This window comes from Triticum urartu, chromosome 7A (genome assembly GCF_056163025.1).
Source record: "Triticum urartu cultivar PI428250 chromosome 7A, HENAU_Tu73, whole genome shotgun sequence".
NCBI classification, from domain to species: domain Eukaryota; kingdom Viridiplantae; phylum Streptophyta; class Magnoliopsida; order Poales; family Poaceae; genus Triticum; species Triticum urartu.
Window position 1 is genome coordinate 521,241,258 of NC_141879.1, and position 21,933 is coordinate 521,263,190.

The 21,933-nt window shown below is 44.4% G+C and overlaps 1 long non-coding RNA gene across 1 annotated transcript; it reads left to right on the forward strand.

Moving 5' to 3' along the window:
• Positions 1 to 369: 369 nt before the first annotated feature.
• Positions 370 to 3,655, forward strand: LOC147960245 (uncharacterized). Its single transcript, XR_015612091.1, has 3 exons — positions 370 to 697; positions 1,792 to 1,865; positions 3,193 to 3,655. It is a non-coding gene; the product is annotated as an uncharacterized LOC147960245 (long non-coding RNA).
• The last annotated feature ends 18,278 nt before the right edge of the window (positions 3,656 to 21,933 follow it).

The window sequence follows — 21,933 nt, forward strand, 5'->3', positions numbered from 1 at the left end:
CATATTTTAAAAGGTATTTAAATGCCTTATATGAATAAAATGCTGGCTGAAAAACAATTATTAAATGCCTTTAAATGGTAAACAAATATAAAAGTATTTTATTTAGTTGCCAAATTAGTTATGGCAGTATCCTAATTACTTATACTAATTTAGGGGTTAGTAGTGTAATTTTATAGAAACAAAACAATAAGCTAAAATTAGTGAAATAAGAACACAAAAACAAAAGCAAAATAAGAATAATGGCAAAGACACCCCCATGTTACCCTCCTGGGCCGTTCGGCCCACGAGGCCGCTGCCCAGCCGGCTGACCGACCCGCTCCCCACTGGCCTATGACCTAACCCCCCATACCACGAAAACCTAGCGACACCCCACTCCCCCCACACGTTTCTCTCGTTTCCCCCCCTCCTCACTGGATCTGGATCGAGTCCGATCCCCTCGCTCCACCAGCACCGGCAAACACCCACGCTCGCATTGGGCAGCGCCCTGTCCCGCCTCTTGCGCCTCCTACCTCCCGCCGGCGACCTCGCCAACCTCCTCCGCCGACGCCCGCGCCTGGGCGCCCGACGCTGTCGCCGGTGCTCGTCCCCAACACCATGCCGCCGCCCGAGGACCTCCCCACCGGACTGCACGCCTCCCCAACCTTCCCCCCCACCGGTCTCCAACGAGCCTCGCCGCCCCCTCTTCTCGGCAACGTTGGTGAGGCCCCGCCTCCATCCGCTCCCTTGCTCACCGCGCCGACCACCCGCACCCGTCTCGGCTGCTCCCGCTGCTGCTTCTGCATCCCTCCGTTGCCCCCCGCCCGATGTCCCGCTCCGCCGCATGATTGCGCCCGCGCTCACTGCGCTCGGTCGCATCCTAGGCAGCGCGCGCCCGCGCCCCGCCTCTCGCACCCACGCGCCAGCGTCTGGCTTCACCCGTGTCAGCGCGCCCCGCCACCGCTCATGGCCACGCTACCGCTGCTGGCCCCTCCGCGCGCGCTCGTGCAGGCCCACGCGCCTCCACTCGCCGACCGCGTGGCGCGTCCACCCCCCTTCTCCGCCCAGCCACTGCTCGCCGGCGCGCCAGCACCATCTTCCACCAGACGCCTGCAGCGCCCAGTCGGGTGCACCCTCGCGGGCCAGCACCCATTCGTGCTGTGCCCGATGGCCGACCCTCTATGGCCCTCTGGGCCATTGCCAAACGGGGCCCATTGCCCCAGAATGTTTTTATTTAAAAAATGAAAAAAATATAATAATAAAAACAATTAATTAATTAATTAAAGAATTAATTAACTTAATTAATTTTGATTAATTAAACTAAACTACTAATTAAACCAATTAATCATGATTAGTTAGTCTAGTCAATGACGAACGGGTCTCACATGTCAGGTTGACCAGGTCAACTGCTGACGTCATGCTGACGTCAGCATGCACTGTTCTGGATAATGTTAAATTAAATTAATTAAATAAATGCTAAAATTGACTTAAATCTTTTTAAATCAATATAAAATAAATCGTAGTTCGGTTGGAAAAACTTTGTACATGAAAGTTGCTCAGAACGACGAAACGAATCCGGATACACAGCCCGTTCGTCCGCCACACATCCCTAGCATAGTGAACACGCAAATTTCCCCCTCCGATTCATCTGTCCGAAAACGCGAAACACGGGGGATATTTTCCTGGATGATTCCCACCTTCACCGGTACCATCTCATACCGCGTTAGGGCACCCCTAGCACCGATACTTGTCATGTCATGCATCACTATGCATCTGTTTGCTTAATATTTATTGTTTCTTCCCCCTCTTCTCTAGCTAGACAACTGACGTCGCTGTTACCCAGTACGACTACGGTGTTGACGACCCCTCTATCTTGGCAGAGTAACCAGGCAAGCCTCCCCCCCCTTGATCACCAGATATCGCCTACTCTCCTCTATACTGCTTGCATTAGAGTAGTGTAGCATGTTACCGCTTTATGTTAATCCTATTCTGATGCATAGCCTGTCATTGTTGCTACAACTGTTGATACCTTACCTGCAATCCTAAATGCTTAGTATAGGATGCTAGATCATCATCAGTGGCCCTACATTCTTGTCAGTCTTCCATGCTATACTATCGGGCCGTGATCACGTCGGGTGTTGATCACGGGTTTATACTATACATACATACTTTACATGTTGTGACTAAAGTCGGGTCGGTTCGTTGAGTACCCGCAAGTGTTTCCGATGTTGGGGGCTGAAGGGGCAGGTGGTTCCACCCAGGTAGTGGTGGGCCTAGGTTCCCGACAGCCCCCAGCTGTTACTTTGAGGTGGAGCGACAGGGCAGGCGGAGACCACCTAGGTGAGAGGTGGGCCTGGCCCTGGTCAGCGTTCATGGTTACTTCAAAATAACACGCTTAACAAGATCTGGGTATTTGATCTGAGTCTGGCTACTGGCCTATACGCTAACCAACTACGCGGGAACAGTTATGGGCACTCGACATCATGGTATCAGCCGAAGCCTTCATGATGTCAGCGATTGAGCGGCGCACACCGGGTTGCACTGTAAGGAGGCTAGGTCTGCTCACCGGCCGCGTATGCAACGTGCAGGTGTGCAATGTGCGATGGGCCCAGACCCCTGCGCCATAGGATTTAGACCGGCGTGCTGACCTCTCTGTTGAGCCTAGGTAGGGCTGCGATGTGTTGATCTTCCGAGGCCAGGCATGACCCAGAAAAGTGTGTCCGGATAAAGGGGATCGAGTGTGTTGGGGAATGTGGTGCACCCCTGTAGGGAAGTTAATCTATTCGAATAGCCGTGATCTTCGGTAACAGGACGACTTGGAGTTGTACCTTGACCTTATGACAACTAGAACTGGATACTTAATAAAACACACCCTTACAAGTGCCAGATACAACCGGTGATCGCTCTCTCACAGGGCGACGAGGGGAGGATCATCAGTTAGGATTATGCTATGCGTTGTTACTTGGTGAAGTTACCATCTACTCTCTTCTTCTGCTGCAAGATGGAGGTTACGAGAAGCGTAGTCTTCGATAGGACTAGCTATCCCCCTCTTATTCTGGCATTCTGCAGTTCAGTCCACATATGTTACCCATTTTCCATTTGATACCAATGCATACATATGTAGTGTAGCTCCTTACTTGCGGGTACTTTGGATGAGTACTCACAGTTGCTTTGCTCCCCCTTTTCCTCCTTCCTATACCCAATTGCTACGACCAGACAATGGAACCCAGGAGCCAGACGCCACCGTCGATGACGACTACTACTACTCGGGAGGTGCCTACTACTACGTGCAGCCCGTTGACGACGACCAGGAGTAGTTTAGGAGGATACCAGGCAAGAGGCATGCGCCTCTTTCGATCTGTATCCCAGTTTGTGCTAGCCTTCTTAAGGCAAACTTGTTTACTTATGTCTGTACTCAGATATTGTTGCTTCCGCTGACTCATCTATGATTGAGCTCTTGTATTCGAGCCCTTGAGGCCCCTGGCTTGTAATATGATGCTTTATTTTTTATTTGTAGAGTTGTGTTGTGATATCTTCCCGTGAGTCCCTGATCTTGATCGTACACGTTTGCGTGTATGATAGTGTACAATTGAATTGGGGGCGTCACAATAATGCATCATCAAGTTTCTTGGACCAATTCTTTCTAGATCTATTAACAATCTTTTGCAAGATTAATTTAAGCTCTCTATTACTCAATTCTAGTTGGCCACTAGATTGTGGGTGATAAGGAGATACAATTATATGGTTAACATCATACTTAGCAATCATTTTACGAAAGGCACCATGAATAAAATGTGAACCACCATCAGTCATTAAGTATCTAGGGACTCCAAGCCTCGGAAAAATAACTTCTTTAAGCATCTTAATAGAGGTGTTATGATCAGCACTACTAGTTGGAATAGCTTCTACCCACTTAGTAACGTAATCAACGGCAACTAAAATATGTGTATACCCCTTAGAGGAAGGAAACGGTTCTAGATAATCAAAGCCCCAAACATCAAATGGTTCAATAACAAGTGAATAATTCATAGGCATTTCTTAACGTCTACTAATATTACCAATTCTTTGACATTCATCACAGGACAGGACAAACTTACGGGCATCCTTGAAGAGAGTAGGCCAATAAAAACCGGATTGCAATAGCTTATGTGCAGTTCTGTCTCTAGCATGGTGTCCTCCATAAGCCTCGGAGTGACACTTGGGTAGGATCTGTTCCTGTTCATGCTCAGGTACACAACGTCTAATAATACCATCTACTCCTTCTTTATAAAGGTTTGGGCCATCCCAAAAGTAATGCCTTAAATCATAGAAGAACTTTTTCTTTTGCTGGTATGTGAAACTAGCTGGTACAAATTTAGCAACAATATAATTAGCATAATCAACATACCATGGAGCAGTACGAGAAGCATTTATCACAACTATTGTTGGGGAACGTAGCAGAAATTCAAAATTTTCCTACGTGTCACCAAGATCTATCTATGGAGAGACCAGCAATGAGGGGAAGGAGAGTGCATCTACATACCCTTGTAGATCGCTAAGCGGAAGCGTTCAAGAGAACGGGGTTTAAGAAGTCGTACTCGTCGTGATCCAAATCACCGGAGATCCTTGCGCCGAACGGACGGCACCTCCGCGTTCAACACACGTACAGCCCGGTGACGTCTCCTACGCCTTGATCCAGCAAGGGGAGAAGGAGAGGTTGAGGAAGAATCCATCCAGTAGCAGCACAACGGCATGGTGGTGGAGGAGGAGCGTGGTACTCCAGCAGGGCTTCGCCAAGCACCGCAAGAGACGAGGAGGGAGAGGGGTAGGGCTGCGCCAAGAAGGAGAGGAACTCGTGTGTGTTGGGCAGCCCAAACTTCAAGTATATATAGGGGAAGGGGAGGGGCTGCGCCCCCACCTAGGGTTCCCTCCCTAGGGGTGGCGGCAGCCCCCTAGATCCCATCTAGGGGCGGCCAAGGGGAGGGGAGAGGGGGAGGCGCACCAGGGTGGGCCTTAGGGCCCATCTGCCCTAGGGTTTGCCCCCTTCCCCTCTTGGTGGCGCCTTGGGCCTTGGTGGGGGGCGCACCAGCCCACCTGGGGCTGGTCCCCTCCCACACTTGGCCCATGCAGCCCTCGGGGGCTTGTGGCCCCACTTGGTGGACCCCCGGGACCCTCCCGGTGGTCCCGGTACGTTACCGATAAAACCCGAAACTTTTCCGGTGACCAAAATAGGACTTCCCATATATAAATCTTTACCTCCGGACCATTCCGGAACTCCTCGTGACGTCCGGGATCTCATCCGGGACTCCGAACAACATTCAGTAACCACGTATATCTATTCCTTATAACCCTAGCGTCATCGAACCTTAAGTGTGTAGACCCCACGGGTTCGGGAGACATGCAGACATGACCGAGATGACTCTCCGGTCAATAACCAACAGCGGGATCTGGATACCCATGTTGGCTCCCACATGGTCCACGATGATCTCATCGGATGAACCACGATGTCAAGGACTTAATCAATCCCGTATACAATTCCCTTTGTCTAGCGGTACGATACTTGCCCGAGATTCGATCGTCGGTATCCCGATACCTTGTTCAATCCCGTTAACGGCAAGTCTCTTTACTCGTTCCGTAACACATCATCCCGTGATCAACTCCTTGATCACACTGTGCACATTATGATGATGTCCTACCGAGTGGGCCCAGAGATACCTCTCCGTTTACACGGAGTGACAAATCCCAGTCTCGATTCGTGCCAACCCAACAGACACTTTCGGAGATACCTGTAATGTACCTTTATAGCCACCCAGTTACGTTGTGACGTTTGGCACACCCAAAGCACTCCTACGGTATCCGGGAGTTGCACAATCTCATGGTCTAAGGAAATGATACTTGACATTAGAAAAGCTTTAGCATACGAACTACATGATCTTGCGCTAGGCTTAGGATTGGGTCTTGTCCATCACATCATTCTCCTAATGATGTGATCCCGTTATCAATGACATCCAATGTCCATGGTCAGGAAACCGTAACCATCTATCGATCAACGAGCTAGTCAACTAGAGGCTTACTAGGGACATGGTGTTGTCTATGTATCCACACATGTATCTGAGTTTCCTATCAATACAATTCTAGCATGGATAATAAACGATTATCATGAACAAGGAAATATAATAATAACTAATTTATTATTGCCTCTAGGGCATATTTCCAACAGTCTCCCACTTGCACTAGAGTCAATAATCCAGTTCACATCGCTATGTGATTAACACTCAAGGTCACATCCCCATGTGACTAACACCCAAGAGTTCTGGGTTTGATCATGTTATGCTTGTGAGAGAGGTTTCAGTCAACAGGTCTGCAACATTCAGATCCGTATGTACTTCGCAAATTTCTATGTCATCTTGTGGATGCAACTACTACGCTACATTTGGAGCCATTCCAAATAACTATTCTACTTGGAGCTATTCTAAATTGTTGCTCCATTATACGTATCCGGTATCTCTACTCAGAGCTATCCGGATAGGTGTTAAGCTTGCATCGACATAACTCTTTACGTTGAACTCTTTATCACCTCCATAACCGAGAAACATATCATTATTCCTCTAAGGATAATTTAGACTGCTATGTGGTGATCTACTCCTAGATTACCTTTGTACCCTCTTGCCAGATATGTGGCAAGGCACACATCAGGTGCGGTACTCAGCATGGCATACCGTATAGAGCCTATGACAAAAGCATAGGGGACGACCTTCGTCCTTCCTCTTTCTTCTGTCGTGGTCAAGCTTTAAGTCTTAACTTCATACCTTACAACTCAGGCAAGAACTCCTTCTTTGACTGATCCATCTTGAACACCTTCAAGATCATGTCAAGGTATGTGCTCATTTGAAAGTACCATTAAGCGTTTTGATCTATCCTCATAGATCCTGATGCTCAACGTTCAAGTAGCTTAATCCAGGTTTTCCATTGAAAAACACTTTTCAAATAACCCTATATGCTTTCCAGAAATTCTACATCATTTCTGATCAACAATATGTTAACAACATATACTCATCGGAAATTCTATAGTGCTCCCACTCACTTCTTTGGAAATACAAGTTTCTCATAAACTTTGTATACACCCAAAATCTTTGATCATCTCATCAAAGCATACATTCCAACTCTGAGATGCTTACTCCAGTCCTTAGAAGGATTGCTAGAGCTTTGCATACTTATTAGCATCTTTCAGGATTGACAAAACCTTCCGGTTGTATCACATACAACCTTTCCTCAAGAAAATCGTCGAGGAAACAATGTTTTGACATCCTATCTGCAAGATTTCATAAATAATGCAGTAATCGTTAATATAATTCCAATAGACTCTTAGCATCGCTACGAGTGAGAAAGTCTCATCGTAGTCAACTCCTTGAACTTGTCGGAAAACATCTTAATGACAAGTCGAGCTTTCTTAATGGTGATACTTACCATCATTGTCCGTCTTCCTTTTAAAATCCATATGTACCTAACAGCCTTACGACCATCAAGTAGTTTTTCCAAAGTCTACACTTTGTTTTCATATATGGATCCTCTCTCGGATTATATGGCCTCGAGCCATTTTGGAATCCAGGCCCACCATCGCTTCTCCATAGCTCGTAGGTTCATTGTTGTCTAGCAACATGACTTCCAAGACAGGATTACGTACCACTCTGAAGTAGTACGCATCCTTGTCATCCCACGAGGTTTGGTAGTGACTTGATCTGAAGTTTCATGATCACTATCATAAGCTTCCACTTCAATTGGTGTAGGTGCCACAGGAACAACTCCCTGTGCCCTGCCACACACTAGTTGAAGAGACGGTTCAATAACCTCATCAAGTCTCCACCATCCTCCCACTCAATTCTTTCGAGAGAAACTTTTCCTCGAGAAAGGACCCGATTCCAGAAACAATCCCTTATTGCTTTCGGATCTGAGACAGGAGGTATACCCAACTGTTTTGGGTGTCCTATGAAGATGTAATTATCCACTTCGGGTTCGAGCTTATCGGCCTGAAACTTTTCCACATAAGCGTCGCAGCCCCAAACTTTTAAGAAATGATAGCTTAGGTTTCTCTAAACCATAGTTCATACGGTGTCATCTCATTGGAATTACGTGGTACCCTATTTAAAGTGAATGTGGTTGTCTCTAATGCCTAACCCATAAACTATCGTGGTAATTCGATAAGAGACATCATGGTATGCATCATATCCAATAAGGTGCAGTTATGATGTTCGGACACACCATCACACTATGGTGTTCCAGGCTGTATAGTTGTGAAACAATTTCCACAATGTCTTAATTCTGTGCCAAACTCGTAATTCAGATATTCATCTCTATGATCATATCATAGATATTTTATCCTCTTGTCACGACGATCTTTCAACTTCACCCTGAAATTACTTGAACCTTTCAATAATTCAGACTCGTGATTCATCAAGTAAATATACTCAACATCTACTCAAATCATCTGTGAAGTAAGAGCATAACGATATCCACTACACGCCTTAGCACTCATTGGACTGCACACATCAAAATGTATTACTTCCAACAAGTTGCTTTCTAGTTCCATTTTACTGAAAACGAGGCTTTCAGTCATCTTGCCCATGTGGTATGATTTGCATGTCTCAAGTGATTCAAAATCAAGTGAGTCCAAACGGTCCATTTGCATGGAGTTTCTTCATGCATATACACCAATAGACATGGTTCGCATGTCTCAAACTTTTCAAAAACGAGTGAGCCCAAAGATCCATCAACATGGAGCTTCTTCATGCGTTTTATACCGATATGACTTAAGTGGAAGTGCCACAAGTAGGTGGTACTATCATTACTATCTTATATCTTTTGGCATGAACATGTGTATCACTACGATCGAGATTTAATGAACCATTCATTTTAGGTGCAAGACCATTGAAGGTATTATTCAAATAAACAGAGTAACTATTATTCTCTTTAAATGAATAAGCGTATTGCGATAGACATAATCCAATCATGTCTATGCTCAACGCAAACACCAAATAAAAATTATTTAGGTTTAACACCAATCTCGATGGTAGAGGGAGCGTGCGATGCTTGATCATATCAACCTTGGAAACACTTCCAACACATATCGTCAGCTCACCTTTAGCTAGTCTCCATTTATTCCGTAGCTTTTATTTTGAGTTACTAACACTTAGCAACCGAACCGGTATCCAATACCATGGTGCTACTAGGAGTACTAGTAAAGTACACAATGTATATCCAATATACTTCTATCGACCTTGCCAGCCTTCTCATCTACCAAGTATCTAGGGTAATTCTGCTCCAGTGGCTGTTCCCCTTATTACAGAAGCACTTAGTCTCGGGTTTGGGTTCAACCTTGGGTTTATTCACTAGAACAGCAGCTGATTTGCCGTTTCATGAAGTATCCCTTCTTGCCCTTGCCCTTCTTGAAATTAGTGGTTTCACCAACCATCAACAATTGATGCTCCTTCTTGATTTCTACTTTTGTGGTGTCAAACATCGCGAATATCTCAAGGATCATCATATATGTCCCTAATATATTATAGTTCATCACGAAGCTCTTAGCAGCTTGGTGGTAATGACTTCGGAGAACCATCACTATTTCATCTGGAAGATCAACTCCCACTCGATTCAAGCGATTGTTGTACTCAGACAATCTGAGCACAAGTTCAACAATTGAGCTTTTCTCCCTTAGTTTGCAGGCTAAGAAAATCGTCGGAGGTCTTATACCTCTTGACGTGGGCACGAGCCTGAAATCCCAATTTCAGCCCTCAAAACATCTCGTATGTTTCGCGACGTTTCAAAACGTCTTCGGTGCCTCAACTCTAAATTGTTTAACTGAACTATCACGTAGTTATCAAAATGTGTATGTCAGATGTTTGCAACATCCACAGACGATGTTCGAGGTTCAGCACACTGAGCGGTGCATTAAGGACATAAGCCTTCTATGAAGCAAATGAGGACAATCCTCAGTTTACGGACCTAGTCCGCATAATTGCTACTATCAACTTTCAACTAAATTTTCTCTAGGAACATATCTAAACAGTAGAACTGAAGCGCGAGCTACGACATAATTTGTGAAGACCTTTTGACTATGTTCAGGATAATTAAGTTCATCTTATGAACTCCCACTCAGATAGACATCCCTCTAGTCATCTAAGTGATTACATGATCCGAGTCAACTAGGCCGTGTCCGATCATCACGTGAGACGGACTAGTCATCATCGGTGAACATCTTCATGTTGATCGTATCTACCATACGACTCATGCTCGACCTTTCGGTCTCTTGTGTTCCGAGGCCATGTCTGTACATGCTAGGCTCGTCAAGTCAACCTAAGTGTTTCGCGTGTGTAAATCTGGCTTACACCCGTTGTATGTGGATGTAAGAATCTATCACACCCGATCATCACGTGGTGCTTCGAAACGACGAACTTTCGCAATGGTGCATAGTTAGGGGGAACACTTTCTTGAAATTTTAATGAGGGATCATCTTATTTACTACCGTCATTCTAAGCAAATAAGATGCATAAACATGATAAAAATCACATGCAATCAAATAATAGTGACATGATATGGCCAATATCATATAGCTCCTTTGATCCCCATCTTGGGGCTCCATGATCATCTTGTCACCGGCATGACACCATGATCTCCATCATCATGATCTCCATCATCGTGTCTCCATGAAGTTGCTCGCCAACTATTACTTCTACTACTATGGCTACCGGTTAGCAATAAAGTAAAGTAATTACATGGCGTTGTTCAATGACACGCAGGTCATACAATAAATAAAGACAACTCCTATGGCTCCTGCAGGTTGTCATACTCACCGACATGCAAGTCGTGATTCCTATTACAAGAACATGATCAATCTCATACATCACATATCATTCATCACATTCTTTTTGGCCATATCACATCACATAGCATACCCTGCAAAAACAAGTTAGACGTCCTCTAATTGTTCTTTGCATGTTTTACGTGGCTGCTATGGGTTTCTAGCAAGAACGTTTCTTACCTACGCAAAAACCACAACGTGGTATGCCAATTGCTATTTACCCTTCATAAGGACCCTTTTCATCGAATCCGATCCGACTAAAGTGGGAGAGACAGACACCCGCTAGCCACCTTATGCAACTAGTGCATGTCAGTCGGTGGAACCAGTCTCACGTAAGAGTACGTGTAAGGTTGGTCCGGGCCGCTTCATCCCACGATGCCGCCGAATCAAGATAAGACTAGTAACGGCAAGCATATTGAACAAAATCAACACCCACAACTACTTTGTGTTCTACTCGTGCATAGAAACTACGCATAGACCTAGCTCATGATGCCACTGTTGGGGAACGTAGCAGAAATTCAAATTTTTCCTACGTGTCACCAAGATCTATCTATGGAGAGACCAGCAACGAGGGGAAGGAGAGTGCATCTACATACCCTTGTAGATCGCTAAGCGGAAGCGTTCAAGAGAACGGGGTTGAAGAAGTCGTACTCGTCGTGATCCAAATCACCGGAGATCCTTGTGCCGAACGGACGGCACCTCCGCGTTCAACACACGTACAGCCCGGTGACGTCTCCTACGCCTTGATCCAGCAAGGGGAGAAGGAGAGGTTGAGGAAGACTGCATCCAGCAGCAGCACAACGGCGTGGTGGTGGTGGAGGAGCGTGGTACTCCAGCAGGGCTTCGCCAAGCACCACAAGAGACGAGGAGGGAGAGGGGTAGGGCTGCGCCAAGAAGGAGAGGAACTCGTGTGTGTTGGGCAGCCCAAACCTCAAGTATATATAGGGGAAGGGGAGGGGCTGCGCCCCCACCTAGGGTTCCCTCCCTAGGGGTGGCGGCAGCCCCCTAGATCCCATCTAGGGGCGGCCAAGGGGAGGGGAGAGGGGGAGGCGCACCAGGGTGGGCCTTAGGGCCCATCTGCCCTAGGGTTTGCCCCCTTCCCCTCTTGGTGGCGCCTTGGGCCTTGGTGGGGGGCGCACCAGCCCACCTGGGGCTGGTACCCTCCCACACTTGGCCCATGCAGCCCTCTGGGGCTTGTGGCCCCACTTGGTGGACCCCCCGGACCCTCCCGGTGGTCCCGGTACGTTACCGATAAAACCCGAAACTTTTCCAGTGACCAAAATAGGACTTCCCATATATAAATCTTTACCTCCGGACCATTCCGGAACTCCTCGTGACGTCCGGGATCTCATCCGGGACTCCGAACAACATTCGGTAACCACGTATATCTATTCCTTATAACCCTAGCGTCATCGAACCTTAAGTGTGTAGACCCTACGGGTTCGGGAGACATGCAGACATGACCGAGATGACTCTCCGGTCAATAACCAACAGCGGGATCTGGATACCCATGTTGGCTCCCACATGTTCCACGATGACCTCATCGGATGAACCACGATGTCAAGGACTTAATCAATCCCGTATACAATTCCCTTTGTCTAGCGGTACGATACTTGCCTGAGATTCGATCGTCGGTATCTCGATACCTTGTTCAATCTCGTTACCGTCAAGTCTCTTTACTTGTTCCGTAACACATCATCCCGTGATCAACTCCTTGATCACATTGTGCACATTATGATGATGTCCTACCGAGTGGGCCCAAATATACCTCTCCGTTTACACGGAGTGACAAATCCCAGTCTCGATTCGTGCCAACCCAACAGACACTTTCGGAGATACCTGTAATGTACCTTTATAGCCACCCAGTTACGTTGTGACGTTTGGCACACCCAAAGCACTCCTACGGTACCCGGGAGTTGCACAATCTCATGGTCTAAGGAAATGATACTTGACATTAGAAAAGCTTTAGCATACGAACTACATGATCTTGCGCTAGGCTTAGGATTGGGTCTTATCCATCACATCATTCTCCTAATGATGTGATCCCGTTATCAATGACATCCAATGTCCATGGTCAAGAAACCGTAACCATCTATTGATCAACGAGCTAGTCAGCTAGAGGCTTACTAGGGACATGGTGTTGTCTATGTATCCACACATGTATCTGAGTTTCCTATCAATACAGTTCTAGCATGGATAATAAACGATTATCATGAACAAGGAAATATAATAATAACTAATTTATTATTGCCTCTAGGGCATATTTCCAACAACTAGTTGTTCATCAGGAAATCTATCATCAATAAGTAGTGGGTAATCAAGAACATTCTCTAACCTAGGCAAGTTGTCTGCAACGGGGTTCTCAGCTCCCTTTCTATCAATAATATGCAAATCAAATTCTTGAAGCAAGAGAACCCATCTAATAAGTCTAGGTTTAGCATCTTTATTTTCCATAAGATATTTAATAGCAGCATGATCAGTGTGAACATTTACTTTAGAATCAACAATATAAGGTCTGAACTTATCACAAGCAAACGCAACTGCTAAAAATTCTTTTTCAGTAGTAGCATAATTTCTTTGAGCATTGTCTAGAGTTTTACTAGCATATTGGATAACATTTAGTTTCCAACTCTTTGTGCTAGAACAGCCCCTACAACATAATCACTAGCATCACACATAATTTCAAATGGTAAATTACAATCAGGAGGCTGAACAATAGGTGCAGAAATCAAGGTTTTCTTAAGTATTTCAAATGCTTCTACACAATCATCATAAAAAACAAAAGGACCATCTTTCTGTAAGAGATTAGTCAGAGGCCGAGAAATTTTAGAAAAGTCCTTAATGAACCTCCTGTAAATACCGGCATGACCAAGGAAACTTCTTATACCTTTAATGTCCTTAGGACACATCATCTTTTCAATAGCATCAACTTTAGCTTTATCAATTTCAATACCTCTTTCAGAGATTTTATGCCCCAAGACAATACCTTCATTAACCATAAAGTGGCACTTCTCCCAATTCAAAACAAGATTAGTTTCGTCACATCTCTGCAAAACTCGATCAAGGTTGCTTAAGCAATCATCAAAAGAAGTTCTGTAAATGGAGAAATCATCCATGAAAACCTCAACAATCTTTTCACAAAAGTCAGAGAATATAGCAGTCATACATCTTTGAAAGGTATCAGGTGCATTACATAAACCAAAAGGCATACGTCTATAAGCAAAGGTACCGAAAGAGCAAGTAAAAGTTGTATTTTCTTGATCCTATTTTGACATAGGTATTTGAGAGAAACCAGCATAAGCATCTAGAAAGCAAAAATGTGTATGCTTGGATAATCTTTCTAGCATTTGATCAATAAAAGGTAAAGGGTAATGATCCTTTTTAGTAGCTTTATTTAATTTGCGGAAACCATTACCATTCTATAACCTGTAACAATTCTTTGTGGGATCAATTCATCTTTATCATTAGGAACTACAGTAATACCTCCCTTCTTAGGGACACAATGAATGGGACTTACCCACTGACTATCAGCAACGGGATAAATTATACCTGCCTCCAGAAGCTTTAGTATTTCTTTTCTTACCACTTCTTTCATCTTAGGATTTAACCGTCATTGGTGATCAACAATCGGTTTAGCATCTTTCTCCAGTTTTATTTTGTGCTGGCATAGAGTGGGACTAATGCCCTTAAGATTATCAAGAGTATATCCAATAGCAACACGGTGCTTCTTCGGAGTTTTCAATAATTTCTTTTCTTCATGCTCTGAAAGGTTAGCACTAATAATAACATGATATATCTCTTTCTCATCAAGATAAGCATATTTAAGAGTATCAGGTAAAGGCTTAAGCTCAAACACGGGATCACCCTTGGGAGGAGGAGGATCCCCTAGGATTTCAACAGGCAAGTTGTGTTTCAAAATAGGTCCCTGTTTAAAGAATACTTCATCTATTTCCCTTCTTTCATTCATAAACATATCATTTTCATGGTCTAGCAAATATTGTTCTAAAGGATCACTAGGAGGCATGGAAATAGAAGCAAGACCAATAATTTCATCTTTACTAGGCAATTCTTTATCATGGGGTTGTCTACGGAATTTAGCAAAATTAAATTCATGAGACATATCCCCTAAACCAACAGAAACAATATCCTTATTGCAGTCTACCTTAGCATTAACAGTATTCAAGAAGGGTCTACCAAATATAATGGGATAAAGTTACCTTGTGGGGAACCAAGAACAAGAAAATCAGTAGGATATTTAACTTTCCCACATAGGACTTCAACATCTCTAACAATCCCAACTCATGAAATAGTATCTCTATTGGCAAGCTTAATTGTAACATCAATTTCCTCTATCTCAGCAGGTGCGATATCATGCATAATTTCTTTATATAATGAATGAGGTATTGCACTAGAACCCATATCACATAAGCCATGATAGCAATGATCTCCTATTTTAACAGAAATAACAGGCATGCCTTCAACAGGTCCATGTTTATTTTTAGTATCAAGTCTAGTAATTCTAGCAGCTTCATCACAAAAGTAAATAACATGCCCATCAATATTATCGGCCAAGAGATATTTAACCATAGCAACACTAGGTTCAACTTTAATTTGCTCAGGGGGTTTGGGTGTCTTAATATTACTTTTGTTGACCACAGTTGAAGCTTTAGCATGATCCTTTATTCTAACAGGGAAAGGTGGTTTCTCAATATAAGCAGTAGGAACAACAGGATCATTATAACTGATAGTATTTTCTTCAACTTTAATAGGTGCAACTACTTTTACTTCAATGGGAGGATTATATTTAAACCACTTCTCCTTAGGGAGATCAACATGAGTAGAAAAGGATTCACAGAAAGAAGCTACTATCTCATAGTAAAGTCCATATTTAGTGCTAAATTCACAAAAAGCATTGGTATCCATAAAAGATTTAACACAATCAAACTTAGGTGTTATACCTGACTCCTTACCTTCATCGAGATCCCAATCTTCAGAGTTGTATTTAATTATCTCCAATAAATCCCATTTGAATTCAATAGTCTTCATCATAAACAATCCAGTATAATAAGTATCGAGCATGGAGCGATTAGTGAGAGAAAGTCAAGCATAAATTTTTTGAATAATCATTTCTTTTGAGAGCTCATGATTGGGGCATGAATATAACATTGACTTAAGCCTCCCCCAAGGTTGAGCGATGCTTTCTCCTTCGTGAGGCCAAAAATTATATATATAATTATGATCACGATGAACCAGATGCATAGGGTAAAACTTCTGATGAAATTCCAATTTAAATCGTTGGTAGTTCCATGATCCAATATCATCACATAGCCTAAACCATGTCAATGCCTCTACCTCCAAAGATAAAGGGAAGACCTTCTTCTTGATAACATCCTCGGGCATACCTGCAAGCTTAAATAATCCACAAACTTCATCCACATAGATTAGGTGCAAATCGGGATGTAATGTTCCATCACTTGTGAAAGGATTAGCTAGCAGTTTCTCTATCATACCCGAAGGAATTTCAAAGTAAACATTTTCAGTAGGTTCAGTAGGTTGAGGAGCAACTCTTTTCTCTACTGGTCGGGGTGAAGATACCCCGAACAAGCCCCTCAAAGGATTATGTTCCATAGTAACAAGTGACAGTAAATTTCAGCACACTATATAAATTTTTCCTTACCAAATTCCACCTACCATAGGCGCTTCACTCCCTGGCAACGACGCCAGAAAAGAGTCTTGATGACCCACAAGTGTAGGGGATCTATCGTAGCCTTTTCGATAAGTAAGAGTGTCGAACCCAACGAGGAGCGGAAGGAAATGATAAGCGGTTTTCAGCAAGGTATTCTCTACAAGCACTGAAATTATCGGTAACAGATAGTTTTGTGATAAGGTAATTTGTAACGGGTAACAAGTAACAAAAGTAAATAAGGTGCAACAATATGGCCCAATCCTTTTTGTAGCAAAGGAAAAGCCTGGACAAACTCTTATATAAAGGAAAGCGCTCCCGAGGATACATGGGAATTATCATCAAGCTAGTTTTCATCACGCTCATATGATTCGCGTTCGGTACTTTGATAATTTGATATGTGGGTGGACCGGTGCTTGGGTACTGTCCTTCCTTGTACAAGCATCCCACTTATGATTAACCCCTATTGCATGCATCCGCAACTACAACAGATGTATTAAGGTAAACCTAACCATAGCATGAAACATATGGATCCAAATCAGCCCCTTATGAAGCAACGCATAAACTAGGGTTTAAGCTTCTGTCACTCTAGCAACCCATCATCTACTTATTACTTCCCAATGCCTCCCTCTAGGCCCAAACAATGGTGAAGTGTCATGTAGTTGACGTTCACATGACACCACTAGAGGGATGACAACATACATCTCATGAAAATATCGAAGGAATACCAAATTCACATGACTACTTATAGCAAGACTTCTCCCATCTCCTCAGGAACAAACATAACTACTCACATATCATATTCATGTTCATAATCAGAGGGGTATTAATATGCATAATGGATCTGAACATATGATCTTCCACCAAATAAACCAACTAGCATCAACTAGATGGAGTTTTGGACACTACTAGCAACCCACAGGTACCAATCTGAGGTTTGGACAGAAAGATTGGATACAAGAGATGAACTAGGGTTTGAGATGAGATGGTGCTGGTGAAGATGTTGATGGAGATTGACCCCCTCCCGATGAGAGGATCATTGGTGATGATTTCCCCCTCCCAGAGGGAAGTTTCCCCGGCAGAACAGCTCCTCTGGAGCCCTAGATTGGTTCTGCCTCGTGACGGCGGATTTTCATCCCGGGAGCTTGCTTATGATTTTTTCCTTGATGAAAGACTCCATATAGCCAAAGATGGGCATCAGAGCGCCACCAGGGGGCCCAGGAGGTAGGGGGCGCGCCCAGGGGGGTAGGGCGCACCCCCACCCTCGTGGACAGTGGGTGGCCCCCCTCTGGTACTTCTTTCGCCCAATATTTTATATATATTCTGTAACATGATCCCATGAAGTTTTAGGACTGTTGGAGTTGTGCAGAATAGGTCTCTAATATTTGCTCCTTTTCTAGCCCAGAATTCCAGCTGCCGGCATTCCCCCTCTTCATGTAAACCTTGTAAAATAAGAGAGAATAGGCATAAGTATTGTGACATAATGTGTAATGACAGCCCATAATGCTATAAATATCGATATAAAAGCATGATGCAAAATGGACGTATCAGAGCTGTCGTGCTAGCCACTCGTCTCGGATACTATGCTGGAAAGCGGCAATGGCTTCTGCATCAGGATAGTCAAGTAGCCGGTTATTTTAATTAAGAACCAATTCCAGAATTTGCTGGCGGACTTGCCAGGCTGCTGAATTATGTGGCTAAAGTCATCGACATCTGAAGGTCAGACATACGTGCCCTAGAAGTTTGCCCTGAAGGCGTCTTCGAGCTGTTCCCAACTCCCAATAGATCCCTTGGGCAGGCTGTTGAGCCAATACCTCGCCGATCCTTTGAGCTTCAGTAGTAGGTATTTGATGGCATGGAGATCATCTCCCCATTCCATATGAATGTGGAGAAATAAATCCTCAATCCACACAACCAGGTCAGTAGTTCCGTCGTAAGCTTTGATGTTTATGGGTTTAAACCCTTTGGGGAACTGATGTTCCATGACCTCATCTGTAAAGCATATGGGATGTGCGGGCCCTCGAAAATGAGCCGCCTCTTGCCTGATATCGATTGGCATCCGAGGATACGCTTGCTCCCGAGCTCTACCATGCCTGTCTAACCAGGCTTCGTAGCCGACCTGACCAGCAGGCGCGTGTCCTCGGGATCCATAGATGGATCTTGCCGGGACTGGGTTTGAGTTTAATCGTGTTCGCAAGTCGTACGTTTTGTGGTAGTGGACTGGGTCCTTGCCTTCATGATGAGGTGTGTGGGGAGTTCTATTTTTAGCCGCTGGCCTGTCACGTCCCCGAGGAGGTCGATCAGGTTGATCAGCTCGGTCGTGCCTGAATGGCCCCTGTTTGGCATCTTCTTAATCGAATTCTGGGGAGGAGACAACGACGTGGGTAGGACTTAGCTTGGGCTTCATGCCGCAGCTCCAAATCCTGTTCAGTTTGGGGAACCTCTACCCATTTATGGTTGAGGGTGTTTTGGTCAGCTTCAAGCTGTCTCTGTTTCTTTTTCATGCTAAGGGCCATTGCAACGAGCAGTCGTCGGAACCTTTCTTGCTCGTAAGGGTCCTCGGGGACAATAAAATCCTCGGGTCCGAGGCTGACATCCTCCTCTGACTCGGGGAGGTAGTTACTATCCTTCCCATCCTCGAGAATATCAGGGTCCTCATTATCAGACATCCCTATAGGGCCATTAGGCTGGCCGGGCATGGCGTTATTGCCATCGCCCTGGTCCTCAGCGTCATCTGTGGTAGTGCCATTATCGGTGGCATACATATTGTTGGTCTGGCTCTCCTTGCCTTTGCCGGCACCCTTGGGTCACCACCAAAGAGGTTGGCATTTCGAGGAATCTCTTTTCTTCTCCTCATCACCATTATGTTTTCACACATCCTTAGGGGTGTTGACCATGTAGACGTCATAAGTGGAGGTTGCAGCCCAGCTGCCAGTGTGTGGCATGGCCATACGTGAAGCCGCTCGTGATGTGTCACCGACATCTTCATCCATGTCGGTTGATGTCTACTACACAACCTTCTTATTGTAGACGTTGTTGGGCCTCCAAGTGCAGAGGTTTGTAGGACAGTAGCAAATTTCCCTCAAGTGGATGACCTAAGGTTTATCAATCCGTAGGAGGCATAGGATGAAGATGGTCTCTCTCAAACAACCCTGCAACCAAATAACAAAGAGTCTCTTGTGTCCCCAACACACCCAATACAATGGTAAATTGTATAGGTGCACTAGTTCGGCGAAGAGATGGTGATACAAGTGGTATATGGATAGTAGATAAAGATATTTGTAATCTGAAATTATAAAAACAGCAAGGTAACTAATGATAAAAGTGAGCGTAAACGGTATTGCAATGATAGTAAACAAGGCCTAGGGTTCATACTTTCTCTAGTGTAAGTTCCCTCAACAATGATAACATAATTGGATCACATAACCATCCCTTAACATGCAACAAAGAGTCACTCCAAAGTCACTAATAGCGGAGAACACACGAAGAGATTATGGTAGGGTACGAAACCACCTCAAAGTTATTCTTTCCAATCAATCCGTTGGGCTATTCCTATAAGTGTCACAAACAACCCTAGAGTTCGTACTAGAATAACAACTTAAGACACAAATCAACCAAACCCTAATGTCACCTAGATACTCCAATGTCACCTCAAGTATCCGTGTGTATGATTATACGATATGCATCACACAATCTCAGATTCATCTATTCAACCAACACAAAGGACCTCAAAGAGTGCCCCAAAGTTCTACCGGAGAATCACGACGAAAACGTGTGCCAACCCCTATGCATAGGTTCATGGGCGGAACCTGCAAGTTGATCACCAAAACATACATCAAGTGAATCACGTGGTATCCCATTGTCACCACAGATACACACGGCAAGACATACATCAAGTGTTCTCAAATCTTTAAAGACTCAATCCAATAAGATAACTTCAAAGGGGAAACTCAATTCATTACAAGAGAGTAGAGGGGGAGAAACATCATAGGATCCAACTATAATAGCAAAGGTCGCGATACATCAAGATCGTATCACCTCAAGAACAAGAGAGAGAGAGAGATCAAACACATAGCTACTGGTACATACCCTCAGCCCCGAGGGAGAACTACTCCCTCCTCGTCATGGAGAGCACCGGGATGATGAAGATGGCCACCGGAGAGGGATTCCCCCTCCGGCAGGGTGCCGGAACGGGTCTAGATTGGCTTTCGGTAGATACGAAGGCTTCTGGCGGCGGAACTCCCGATCTATTGTGCTCCCGGATGTTTTTAGGGTATATGGAGATATATAGGCGGAAGAAGTACGTCAGGGGGGCCACGAGGGGCCCACGAGGGTGGAGGGCGCACCCAAGGGGGGTGGGCGCACCCCCTACCTCGTGGCCTCCTCGAAGCTTCCCTTACGTGCACTTCAAGTCTTCTGGGCTTCTTTCCTTCCAAAAATGAGTTCCGTGAAGTTTCAGGTCAATTGGACTCCATTTGATTTTCCTTTTCTTCGAAACCCTAAAACAAGGTAAAAACAGAAACTGGCACTGGGCTCTGGGTTAATAGGTTAGTCCCAAAAATGGTATAAAAGTGTATAATGAAGCCCATAAACATCCAAAACAGTAGATAATATAGCATGGAGTAATCAAAAATTATAGATACGTTGGAGACGTATCAGCATCCCCAAGCTCAATTCCTGCTCGTCCTCGAGTAGGTAAATGATAAAAACAGAATTTTTGATGCGGAGTGCTACTTGGCATAATTTCAATGCAATTCTTCTTAATTGTGGTATGAATATTCAGATCTGAAAGATTCAAGACAAAAGTTCACATTGACATAGAAAATAATAATACTTCAAGCATACTAACAAAGCAATTATGTCTTCTGAAAATAACATGGCTAAAGAAAGTTATCCCTACAAAATTATATTGTCTGGCTGTGCTCTATCTTCACCACACAAAATATTTAAATCATGCACAACCCCGATGACAAGCCAAGCAATTTTTTCATACTTTTGACATTCTCAAAACTTTTTCAATCTTCACGCAATACATGAGCGTGAGCCATGGACATAGCACTATAGGTGGAATAGAATGGTGGTTGTGGAGAAGACAAAAAGGAGAAGATAGTCTCACATCAACTAGGCGTATCAACGGGCTATGGAGATGCCCATTAATAGATATCAATGTGAGTGAGTAGGGATTGCCATGCAACAGATGCACTAGAGCTATAAATGTATGAAAGCTCAAAAAGAAACTAAGTGGGTGTGCATCCAACTTGCTTGCTCACGAAGACCTAGGGCATTTTGAGGAAGCCCATCATTGGAATATACAAGCCAAGTTCTATAATGAAAGATTCCCAGTAGTATATGAAAGTGACAACATAGGAGACTCTCTATCATGAAGATCATGGTGCTACTTTGAAGCACAAGTGTGGTAAAAGGATAGTAGCACTGCCCC